Source organism: Dioscorea cayenensis, chromosome 3, assembly GCF_009730915.1.
Source record: "Dioscorea cayenensis subsp. rotundata cultivar TDr96_F1 chromosome 3, TDr96_F1_v2_PseudoChromosome.rev07_lg8_w22 25.fasta, whole genome shotgun sequence".
Taxonomy (NCBI): Eukaryota; Viridiplantae; Streptophyta; class Magnoliopsida; order Dioscoreales; family Dioscoreaceae; genus Dioscorea; species Dioscorea cayenensis.
The window spans coordinates 18243067-18255749 of NC_052473.1; positions in this window are offsets into that span (position 1 = coordinate 18243067).

Here is a 12683-nt window from a genome sequence, read left to right on the forward strand (position 1 = left end):
TCAGCAAGCAAGTGTAACAACCAGTACTATGAGATGATTGTGTGATCTCTGTTTTTCTAATCAAGTTCACCAGCACACTAACAAAAATTTAAATGGAGTCCTCTCCAGAGTTTCCTGTCTTCAACTTACACTAGAAATCCAATCACATGCCACAAAGTTGAGTTAAAGGAGCATGTCAATGAATGACTAAATGCCCACCTGCTTTGGGCCACTAACTAAATTAACATGGCGTTCAGTCTTATTTACATTTACATGTTTAATTTAACTAATTCATGTTTATTAAAAGATTCGATTAAAATTAATAAACATGCTTAAATTTATATTATAAAAAAATTCATTAACTTTCCAAAATAATCTTTATTTAAAAACCCATTAAAATTCCATTAATTTATCTCTCAACTCTAATTATATGTTTTTTTTCCTTCTTTTAAAATAGTGTTTTAGTTTAAAAAAATTAAAAATTAAAAATATATATATATATATATATATATATATATATATATATATAAGAGCATATTAAAAGTAAAAGTAAATTTTAAAAAATATATATTTAATTCTCAATAGGCTATTTTATAATTTTTAACATAAATATACTTTTGAATTCAAAAGATCACCATAGCTTTCTACTAATTAAACTTTGCCGACAAATCAAACAACAGAGCAAATCATCATAAGTTCATCCATCATCACCTTTTCGTCCTAGGAAAGGTGCTGATCACAATGCAATGTGAACGGTGGATATCAATTATCAAGGAGAGGAAAATTACGCTCACTATTTTATCATTAGTTGGAGTTAATTTTTGTTCAAGTAAAATATTAGATACATGGAGTCATGATTGGTTTACAAATTTAAATAAGATATATATATATATATATATATATATACTTGATAAATGGATTACAGATTAAGATAAACCCGAAATTTTCCGAATTTAATCCACTAATTCCAATATCTCCACTATTTAAAATTTAAAAACATGCACCCGGAACTTCTAGCTCCTCCTTCCAGTCCATGCTTGCTCTAGTTAAGTTAAGAAGATGATGAAGCTATTATCAACATGGGTCATAATGAATGGTGCCATGATGATGATGATGATGAAGAAGAAGAAGCAGCAGCATATATTATCCAATAATAAACCAGGTGGAAAGATGATGAAAACAGTCATTAATGAAGACATAGTAACAGAAATCCTTCTGAGGCTGCCAGCAAAATCCATCTCCAAGTTCAAATGTGTCTCCAAAACATGGCTCAAAATCATTACTGATCCCTGGTTTACGGTTTACCAATGCTTATATATCCTCCAATGGTCTTCAGCCGGTTCTTGCAGGTTTTTTCCATATAAGTCACCACAATGACTTAATCTTTCATCCTATCAAACACAGTCTCAAGTCACCATCATTGAACAAACTCCCTCTCAATCTGCGAGACCTGTCCGTGTCTTCCGTGCTTTCTGTTGGGGTTTGGACGGTATTTAGAAACAGTGAAAACTGTGAAAGTTACTGTAGCAATAGTACTGTTTACTGATGCTGTAGCACTGTTACTGTTGTGTGCGGCCCGCGAACTTCACTGGCAATTCTATGCGGCCCGTGCAGTTCACTGGTGATCCGCTGCGGTTCACAAACAGGCTTTGAACTGGAAAACCTTGAATTAGATGCTTTGAGGCTTCAAAATCTTCCCAAATGTTCTACAAATCTTCAAGGCTCCAAAACAAGCTCAAAAACACCATCAAATCCTTAAATCTTGTCAGAATGAGATGAACAAACAAACAAAGATTTAAGACAGCGATTTTTAGCGTGGAAACCCTACAAATCGAGGGAAAAACCACGGGACTCCTTAGAGCCTCTTAAACATGTATCCACTAGGTCAATAATGAATTACAATGGATCTTCTCTAGCTAACTAGAGGTTTACAAGCACAAGGACAAAGGCATTCATGAGAGAAGAGTTCTCATTGACAAACATCATCATCATCATCAAGATGGCTAACAAATAACAAGTAGGGGAAATAGAAGGATCAAACCTAATCAATAGGTAGTGCTTCTTGCAAGGAGTCTTCTCTCGGAGTTTGAGTGAGATCCGACGAGGTTTGGCCGTCCGATCTCCTTGCCCTAGCTCTCTCTCCCTTTTCTCCCTCTTTGTCTTCCCTCTCTCTCTTTCTCAGGATGAACCCTCTCTACAAAGCATAACCTATTCTCATTACCAAGGAATGAGAAAAATTTCACCTAGTAAAGTTACCTCTTTGCCCTCCATCTTCTCCACTATTGACCTAGCTTCATTTTTTTCCATCATGGGCTTGGAGCCCAATTATTCATCCAACCCAACAAATGGGCTGGACCCCAACACTTTCTTCCAATGGATTCTTGCTCTTGTGCGCAGATGATGGCCGGAAAATTGTGTACAACCCGGTCACCGGAAGAAGATTCATGATGCCGAAAATGAAAGGAAATTCATATTGGTATGATGCATTTGGCCTGATACATCAAAATCATGATAATCATTTCAAAGCAGTATTTGCTTATAAGCTTTCAACATACGACCTCAAACAAGCATTAGAGATCCAAAGCTTTAAAATCGAAGATAGATGGGTGGGCAGAGACGAGTTACCGGAAGACTGGTCAGAGACAATTATCAGATGGGAATGCAAAACAAAGAACATCAAGTTCAGGGTATATTGTAGTCAGAAGAATAAGTGGAATCGAAAAAGGTTGGTGATCAAGTTTACGAACTATGTGTGTTTCAAACCAGAACAGATGGCTGGCGTTTCAATGGGAGGCAATTTGTATTGGATGACACTGGAGGGAGATCAGGTGGTCAGTTTTGACAGTGAGTGTGAGGTGGTGTCACCGGCAGCAAGCGTAGGGTTGGATGCGAGGTCAATGCATCGCAGTGCCAATGGAATTCTTGTGTATTGCGCGAGTGACAGGATAAAAGAAGAGGTTGTGATATGGGAGCTGAGTAATGGTGATCATAAAACATGGGTTGCTAAGGAGAAGGTGAAGTTGCATGGTGTGGGCTGTCCTCTGGCAAAGATTTTGTATGTTTGTCATGAAATGCAGGCTGTGTTTTTCCAGACAGTGATGAATAAGGTGTTTAGGTTTGGTGTGAATGAAGAGAAGTTGGAGATGATTAGCTGTCTTAAATTTGGTGTTGATCAGGTAACTCCTTATCTGATGTCTCCATGGTCTGCTACTTTAAATAGAGATAAAGCATGGCCTTCTTCCTCTAGTTCATCATTATCTGCTACTTTAAATAGAGATGAAGCATGGCCTTCTTCCTCTAGTTCATCATCATCATCATCATCATCATCATCATCATCTATGAACAATAAGAAGGATAGGTATTTGTTTCTTTAAAACATTACACGATAGCCGTGAAAGGTGGAAGGCTCCACCATTACACGATAGCCGTTAAGGGAGCCTTATATACACTTCATCAAGACTTGAACATTATCATCCTCCTCATTGTATCCATACCACCGAACCAAGTGTGGGGTTTCACCATTGCAGAGATTCTTGAGCTTAAGAAGGTCTCCATAAGGACACCGTGGCGTGGGCTCGGGAAACAAATGGCTTGGTTCCATGTTCAAGATCGAGGAGGATGGATTCAATTGAGTCGATGGAGAAAACAAATTGCATTAACTGAAAAGTTAGCTATAAAAAAATATGCCAGTCAGTCTGACAAATTCAAATGTCAGTCTGTCTGAAATGTTTAGAAACTTTCAGGCACTTTTAATTCATTTTCCAAAAAAAAAAATGTAAATAATACTAGTAATATTTTTTAGTTGAAAAGTTAGCTATAACTGAAAAGTTAGCTATAAAAACAAAAGGATGTCAGTTAGTATGACAAATTCAAAATGTCAGCCGTCATCGAAATGTTTTTGAAACTAAAAACAGATTTATAGCTCTAATCATCAGTCTCATCACTGATATCGACATACATTGATTGTTACAAACAAAATATTATCATATTATATAACACCCTATGTTCACAGCCGGAGAACCTCACCGAGCCGAGTCAGGGCCTCGCCGCCCCTGAGCTCACGCATCGGCATTTGAGGTAGTTTCATCGTCTAGCCGACGTGATGGCGAGCGAATCCATCGGGATCTCACGCTAGCATCTGAGGCACCGGAAGTGAGGAAGAAGAGCTCAATCTGGGCTCGTAAAACTCAAGATGAAGGGTGCAGAAGTAGCTGTCTCCGTCGACGGCTTTGCTTTGTGCCTGCATAGTGATCCGCATAAGCGCTGGACGGCGAAGCAACTACTTCTACACCCCTTCATCTTGAAGTTTTACAGCCAAGATTGAGCTTCTTCTTCCTCACTTCTCTCCCGGAAGACAACCGGTCTTCAAAGCGTAGAGATTCCGGTGGATTTTCGCTTCACCATCCACATCGAGTCGCCTAGACGGTGAAATACCTCAAATTCCCGCCTAAAGGGCGGAACCATAGGGGGCAAGCGGGGCTTCGAACCCCTGGCCTCCCTGTGAGGTTGCTTTCCTCAGACCCATGAAGTTAGGATTTTTATTTATATAATATTGTTATATAATATTTTGTTTGTAACTAATTGTCATATGATGTCAATGTGCTTGAGTGGTTGGTGGGAGTTTAGTGATTAGAGCCCATCTTGGTTCAAATCCCATGAGGTTGCAATGTTGAGTTTTTATACTTTCATTAAAAACAAGTTTTTTTATTTTCAAAAAATTGCTGAAATTTAAAATTTTAAAAAAATTTAACAAAAAAATTAAATTGATAATGAGACATTAAAATTTCATTTATTAATATTATTTATAAATTTTCATTTCATTATTTATAAATTTTCAATGAAAATTTATAAATAATATTAATAAAATTAATAATAATAAATTAATAATTAAAAAAATTAAGTTGATAATGGATTGCAATGTTAGGTTTTTGATACTTTTACTAACTAAAAATAAGCTTTTTATATTTTCAAAAAGTTGCTAAAATTTAAAATTTTAATAAATTTAAAGAAAAAAAATAAATTGTAAAGGGAAAATTACTGTTCACCCCCCCTTATTTTCAAAACTTCCCAAAAACCCCCTCCTACTTTTACACACCCCGGACAGCCCTTCCGAAACATCCTTTAAGACGGAGTTGATGTTTATCACTTGAAAATTTTTGTTACCGTTTAAGAACCTTACGTTAGTGTACAAATATTACTTTCTGTGTTTAACTATCAGGATCTTCGCTTAAGTCATACCATGACACATTGATTAATAGGCGTTTTCATGAATGTGTTTGCTTAACCTTTTTTAATGTGTTTCATTCTACGTTGTGCAGGTTCAAGTTGATGCGCATGTTATTCAACCGCCGTGAGCAATCGAATGTACAGACACTTGGTGAGTCAAACCGAAATCTTAATAGACAAACGAGGGTCGACTCGCGAGTGTCTAAGGTCCGAGAAGATGTTGTAAATGTTGTAAATGTTGTAAATGTTTTAAATGAAACAAGCTTATTTGAGTGTGAACTTATGATATTTAATTTAATCAGATTCTCCATTGTAAACGTTTAAATATTTTAAATAAACAAACCTATTTGAGTATCACCTTGTGATAACTTGTGAAATTTAAACAGAGACATAACAATTTGAGAAACAAAGAATGCCATTGTAAACAATACAAAAAGTTAAACAATAATCGATTTACTCTTTAAACAATGACAACGGTGTTTAAGCACATACATAAAGATGTTTAAACAGTGACCCAGGAGGTACCCATCTTCAATGCGATGTCAGTGAAAGCATTCAATTTAAACAATAACATATATTTTAAACAGTTAAATCACTATATTTAAACGGTTTACATATTATTTACATGATATACACTTTAGTTAAAAAGTTAACCGTTATTTTAAACACTATATGTATCTGTTTAAACATAAAAAGCTTGACGTTTAAACAGAGATTCATGTTGAGGTGAGAACTTTCATTCGAGCGATGACAATATGTCTTCCTCGTGACATTAACATATATTCCCTTTTTGCCCTAAGGATGGAGGGAAAAATACTGCCCAATAGAATTGTGCATACAACTGTGCATTTTTTTGTTTGCCTATCATACTGCCCAATAAAATACTGCCCATATATGTCTTCTTTTTGTTCTTCATTTCATTTGGTTTGTACGATTTGGTTTTCGGCCGATATATTATGGAGAGTTTTTGTGGTATTGCTAGATTCAACGGGGAGGGAAGAGTGCTAATATTCACGGCTCAGACTTCTTGGGAGTTGATGTTAGTGAGATATGTGAGCGATGGGGTCTCAAGTTTTCCCTTGTCGGGGTGAAGTTTATCACACCCGGATGGATATAAAACGGTTTGTCCAATAGAAAAACGATGTTGACTTCCGAAACAATGTGTCACGTGCACTCCATCTTCAAAATGCGTCAGTAGTTGATCTTGTTGTCGAGACAGCATAATGTGCCATTGCGGAATCCTAATGAAAACGAGTTTTACTCGTTCTAAGTTACTTCTCTTTTATTTGATCCAGTTGTATGGGTTCATTATTGTTTAAATATGTCAGTCACTTGTTAACATATTGTACTATTCTTTTACGTTAATTGGTAACGGTTTAAGTATTTAATTTAACGTTTAAATATTGGCATTATCAGTTAAATATTATATTCTCCGCTTAAGATATTGATCTTTTCATTTGACTGAAGTGTTGGCAGGAATTCAGATTCTTCGAGTGCTCCCGTTCAATCCCATGGTGACCCTGACGGTGTGAGATGTCTTCCTTCCTCGTCAGATCATTCTGAAGTGCTGTCGTTGGATATTGGACAACGTTTTGACGGTGTTGAACATTTCAGGGACGTATTTCGAAATCATGCAATCAAACGGAATTTTGACTTCAAATTCATAAAGAACGAAAAACATCGGGTGACTGTGGAATGCGCTGCCGATGGTTGTCATTGGCCCCTCATTCTTCAAAAGAGTATAATAAAAATACTTTTAGAATCAAGACAATCAACCCGTCACACACTTGCGGTGGTGGCATAGGTTCGGCGTCACATCCAAAAGCGTGCAAAAAATGGGTAAGTGCACGAGTGATTCAGAGCTCAAGGACCGCCCTCGTATAGAGGCCATCGACATTCGTAAGGACATGTTGCGGGGAACATGGTGTCCACATACCATACAAGCGAGGCTTGGTTGGGAAAAAGAGCATACCCGGGTGGTCCTCGACTGCAGTAACATCTCCACTCACGATCGCTTTGCTTTGGTATGTGGATAAGGTGGGTCGAGACAAATCCCAGCAGCCGTTGCAATCGTGGAAAGAGATGGTGATCGTTTTAAACGTGCATTCTTTTTCTTTCGGGACGTGTATTGTGGGAAAATATCGGGTACACTCATCGGGTGCCACAGGGGAAAGATAAAAACAATGGTTTTTTCCACGTCGCCTTCGGTATAGTCGACAACGAAACCGATGCCAATTGGACTTGGTTCATATCTAAGTTACGCGATGCTTTATACGAGGAAGGAGATTATCATGAGATAATTACCTTCGGTACGATACGGTGTCGAAGGGCCTTGTAAACGCAATTGCTGAGTTTTTCCCTTCTTCGCCACACGCATACTATCTTCGACATTTTGAGGCCAATTTTTATGAAAAGCCAATTTGATTTGGGAAGGCATTGAGGAGGAGTCTTTGGTCGATATGCTTCCGCATTACGTAGGCATCCACGGCTAAAGAATTCGATGATACCGTGAATGAATCTGCCGGTCACATCACCAAGCTCATCATCGGTTGATTAATAAATCGAGATATGGCACATTGGTCGAATTATCTCGCTCGGAGGTGATCGTTGGGGTGAGATGTATTCAAATGTCGCGAGTCGCTCAATGCTTGGATCAAAGAAGCTCGTCGTTTCTGCTGACGAAAAGCGGTCGAAACTCCATAAGATCTGCGAATGTTGATTTACACTTAACATTTAGTGTTACCCTTTAAAAATTTTCCATCTTTGTTTAATTAGACTTCTCCGACATTAGATATTGATCTTTTTGCTTAACTATTTACAATAATGTTTAAACATGTTTACGAATTATTTAACCATCACTATCTTTGTTTAACGTTATTTGCCAGGTTCAAGTTGATGCGCATGTTATGTAACCGGCGTGAGCAAGCGAACAAATGGGAGACCTACTTATGCCCAGATATACATTCGAAGGTAGAGATAATTGTTGAGGATAGCCGAAATCTTCGTGTTGGTTGTTGTGTCGATGATCATTACGAAGTGATCGACGACTGCAGCAACTCTATAGATCTTACCATCAGAACTTGTTCATGTCGAAGGTGGCAAGTTTATGGTATCCCTTGCAAACACGCTTGCGCTGCAATAATGCAGACATACACCAACGTTCATCGATTTATTAGCGGTTACTTCACCGTCGACAATTACAAAATCAGGGCGATAAGGAAACTATATTCCCCATACCGACGACGATGAGCCTTCAAACGAAATCGTGAGCTTCGCTTTTGCATCACCGTGACGAGAAGGCATCCCGGGCATCCTAGACGAAAGAGGATCGAGCAGCAAGCGCTTTGATGTCCGCGAGTTACATTGCGGTACATCGCCATGGATCCATCACAATCGTAGATCTTGTAATGAAACTGTCAGCCGACTAGGGTATTGTAAATAAGTCGACTTCTAAAGAGAAACAATCTGAATTGATCGGGCAATTTTTTTCATATTTAAACTCTTATTCTTTACAGTGTTATCAGTTATTTAAACAGAGAAAGTGTTATGTTAAACAGAGAACCTGTAATTTTAAATGTTTCAAACTAATATTTAAACGATAGATGGTAAAGTTAAATAATTAAAATGAAATGTAAACAATCACACTGTAAATTAAACAATGAAATGAAACTGAATGGAATTTAACCTGCTTTACAATTGAAAACAAACAAAATTTACATTGACATATACAAGTCATGTTCTTCGAAAAAATGAAAACAATGAATTGAATTTGTCTTGGTTTACATTCGAAAACAAAATCGGGAGCTTCGTTTGCGACCATCTGTGACGAGAAGGCAGCCTGGGCGTCCTAGACGAAAGAGGATCGAGTCGCAAGCGTTTGATGTCCGCGAGTTACATTGCAGTCGCTGCCATGGATCCGGTCACAATCGTAGATCTTGTAATGAAACTGTCACCGACTAGGCATTGTAAATAAGCTGACTTCTAAAGAGAAACAATCTGAATTGACTGCCAATTTTTCATATATTTAAACTCTTATTCTTTACAGTGTTATCAGTTATTTAAACAGAGACAGTGTTATGTTAAACAGAGAACATGTAATTTTAAATGTTTCAAACTGATATTTAAACGATAGATGGTAAAGTTAAATAATTAAACTGAAATGTAAACAATCACATCAGAAATTAAATAATGAAATGAAACCGAATGGAATTTAACTCGCTTTTACAATTGAAAAACAAACAAAATTTACATTGACATATACAAGTCTTGTTCTTCAAAAAATGAAAAGCGATGAATTGAATTTGTCCCGGTTTTACATTCAAAACGAAATTGACATCGACATATACAAGTCCCTGCTCATGAAAACAAAAATTTAACCCGCCTTGGACGACCCCTCTTTCTCATGGATGCCGACTGCCTCCCTCCTTAAGTATCGCGGGTAACATACTTTAATCTCAAGTAAGGAACGTGCATGCTGCAGTGGCAGTAGCTTCTCACCCCAAAGTAATTACTCGATAAACCGCATGACATTAGCCGCTTGATCGACGCCTTGCTTGTTTTTGCCGTGGGGTTTCCATGTCGTAAAGGAGGGTACTTCTGAGTGTCAGCCAACTCGCTGAACTCCATATCGACTGTACCGTGTCGAATAGATTTCACTGTCGAGATATGCGAGTTGAGATTAAAAATACTTTGAATTAAATAACAAACAATCGTCAATCGGACATAATTAAAGAACTTACCCATGTCCAACGCGTCTTTTTCAGTCACGCGCATGAAGAATAATGCATGTATTCTTGTTTGTCATTGTCAAGGACGGCTGACATGGAAGTGGCCATTCATTATTATAGGGAGGGATGACAATTTGAACTTCATGTAAGTCAGCAAGACGACATCTCCGATCATAGCCAGTAGTTGTCACGTATGTGCTCGTCTCGCTTTGACATAAACAAGACCAACGGTCTTGTGATGGAGGCGTGCTTTCTTGTAGGGATATGGCACTTTACTCGTGACTTTTGTATTATGCATACAAAGCGTCCATCACATCATCCGCTGACCGTCTCCTTCCCCTCAGCGAGTGTATAAATTATACACGAGTGTAGATATCGTGATTCTTCCACACTGACAGGTCTTTGAGATTAAAGCGATAGCAGTATATAATTAGACCATATTCTAAATAGTTAAAATGATATTATCAATGTTCAAATGATATTATAAATAATTAAACGTTAAGTAGATAAATTAAATGATAACATATAAACATTTAAACACTATCAAAAGAAAGTTAAACACTATCACAAAAATTTAAACACTATCATGAAAACTTTAAACTTACCATCCATCTGGCGCTTAAGGAAGATCCTTATCAACTCCCGCTAGTATTTGTTAAAGGCACGAATCGACCAACCCATTTTTCTTCTTCGAACTGAAGACTTGCTGAGCCGTCTCTGTCCCCATTGTTGATTGGCCTTGATCATCTCTCGCGTTGCTCGGTCGAGGTCTTCAGTCGGGCTAATCGCTGCTGAGCCATGATGGTGATTCGAGACCGACCGCATCTTCCGTCGATGTGACGAGCGACAACATCAACAGCAGACACATCCTTACGTGGTTGTTCTTATTGTGGGATTGTGCTCGCCCGGGATCGCGGGGGACGACGGTGACAGCATCAACCGCAGACACATCCTTACATGGTTCTTGTTGTTGTGGGATTGTGTCTTGCTTCGATGCCGTACTGTTGGTCACGGCCACGGCCACAACAATAGATTCAACAATCTTCTCAGTCGTGGCCACGGCAATAGCATCATCCTGAGACAAACCCTTAGCTTGTTCTTGTTCTTCAGGGATTGTGTCCATCTTTGATGCCGCAATCTCGGCAGTCGGTTCCACCGGGTTGGGGATTTCGTTAACAAGAGAGTTAACAATTTTCTCAACCGCGGCAACGGCCACATCATCTACGATGTCCTCACGCGTCGTGGCCATGTCATCAACGGCGATGCACTCGATATGACATCACCGCCGATGGTGTTGCTATTGTTTCATTATGTCGCTGGTGGAGAGCAGAGGCGATATTATTCTCCCTCTTTTTCGCAAGTCTCTTCGAATGTGGCGTCTTGGAATGGCCACTCGATGATATCGTCTCGTCGCATTAACGCCTCGCTCGTCCCGAGTGCTTCAGTTTTTAGAGGATTGCGTGAGTACATCGTGAGCGTCCCTTCCGAGCCTCGACACGAGCGACAAGCCGAGGAAACTCAGTGATCGATATCTGGCGCGCTGCGCGATAAGAGTTGCGGTGACATCTTCGCCTAATGTCGCTGCGTGCGTCACGGCTTGAGGGGCCGCCATGGTCGAGTCGCCCTATCGGGGGACCGCATCGTTGTTGTGGTAGGGGGTTGTTGCTAATCTGGCGTGGGGAGGGCTCTCGCGTCGAGGAATGCGTGCGCGCGTGGTGGGGTGGAAGTAGGAGAGCAGGCGTTGGAGGCGCGCGATAGAGGCGCCCCTCTCGTCCACGCCCGAGCAAGTGGTTCGTGAGCGATAGCATCCATCCGCTTGGCTCCCAACAAATATTTCTTCTTAAAGACTACGTAGGAACCCATTTCGGAAACTAACATATATAAACCAAACAATTTCAATAAATCATTCGGTTTTAAACTATAACAACTATATTTAAACAGAGTTTTTATATATTAAACATTATAGAATATATTTAAAGCGGAGAACAAAAATATTTAAACCTTTATTAATAACTTTTAAACTGTAGAATAATAAATTTAACGCTAAATAAAATGTTTAAACATTAAAGACTTCTGTTAAACATTGTCCATGATTTATTACTTCTTTTCCTTCGAGCGATGACAAGTTGGTTTCTACTTCGTCTCTTCCTTGCAGTAACTACTTTCACATGGTATGACGAGCATCCTTGGGATCTTGCTTTGAAATGGACTTTTCTTTTCCCGTTCGAGCCATCATGAAACCATCGTTAAGCGCTTTAAACCGAGCACCCTTATAATATATCCCCGTGTTGGTCTTCTTCCGGGCTCTATCTGTGACTCGAGCTGGCCGTTGTGGAATGTCCTCCATTGACCACTTGTCGTCGCCTCGCGCCCGTCGTGTCGCCCATGGCGGGCTAGATCATCGACTTTGATAATCAGCGATCCGAGTTGAGCCGGGCGTGATGTATTTGGGAAGGGAGATACCTGAGCGAGGCACCCATCGAGGAGTTTGAAAAATTTTTCTTCTTCCCCTGCAGTCGAGACAAGTTGGACAAGAGTGCTCTTGATGGAGTCTCAGCGTGTCTCTCATAAGTTTTTGATAAATACCTACCTTGAGCGTTGAGGCGGGTTTTATTCTTCTTAAACCGACTGGCGTCGCCATCTCAACGAGACCAAGCGAGAACCACATCTTGAGGCGCTGAAACTCGGCCGAGCTTTCCCCAGATCTCGAATTTATTGATGCTGACCGTCGTACACTGCGATAGAGAATCG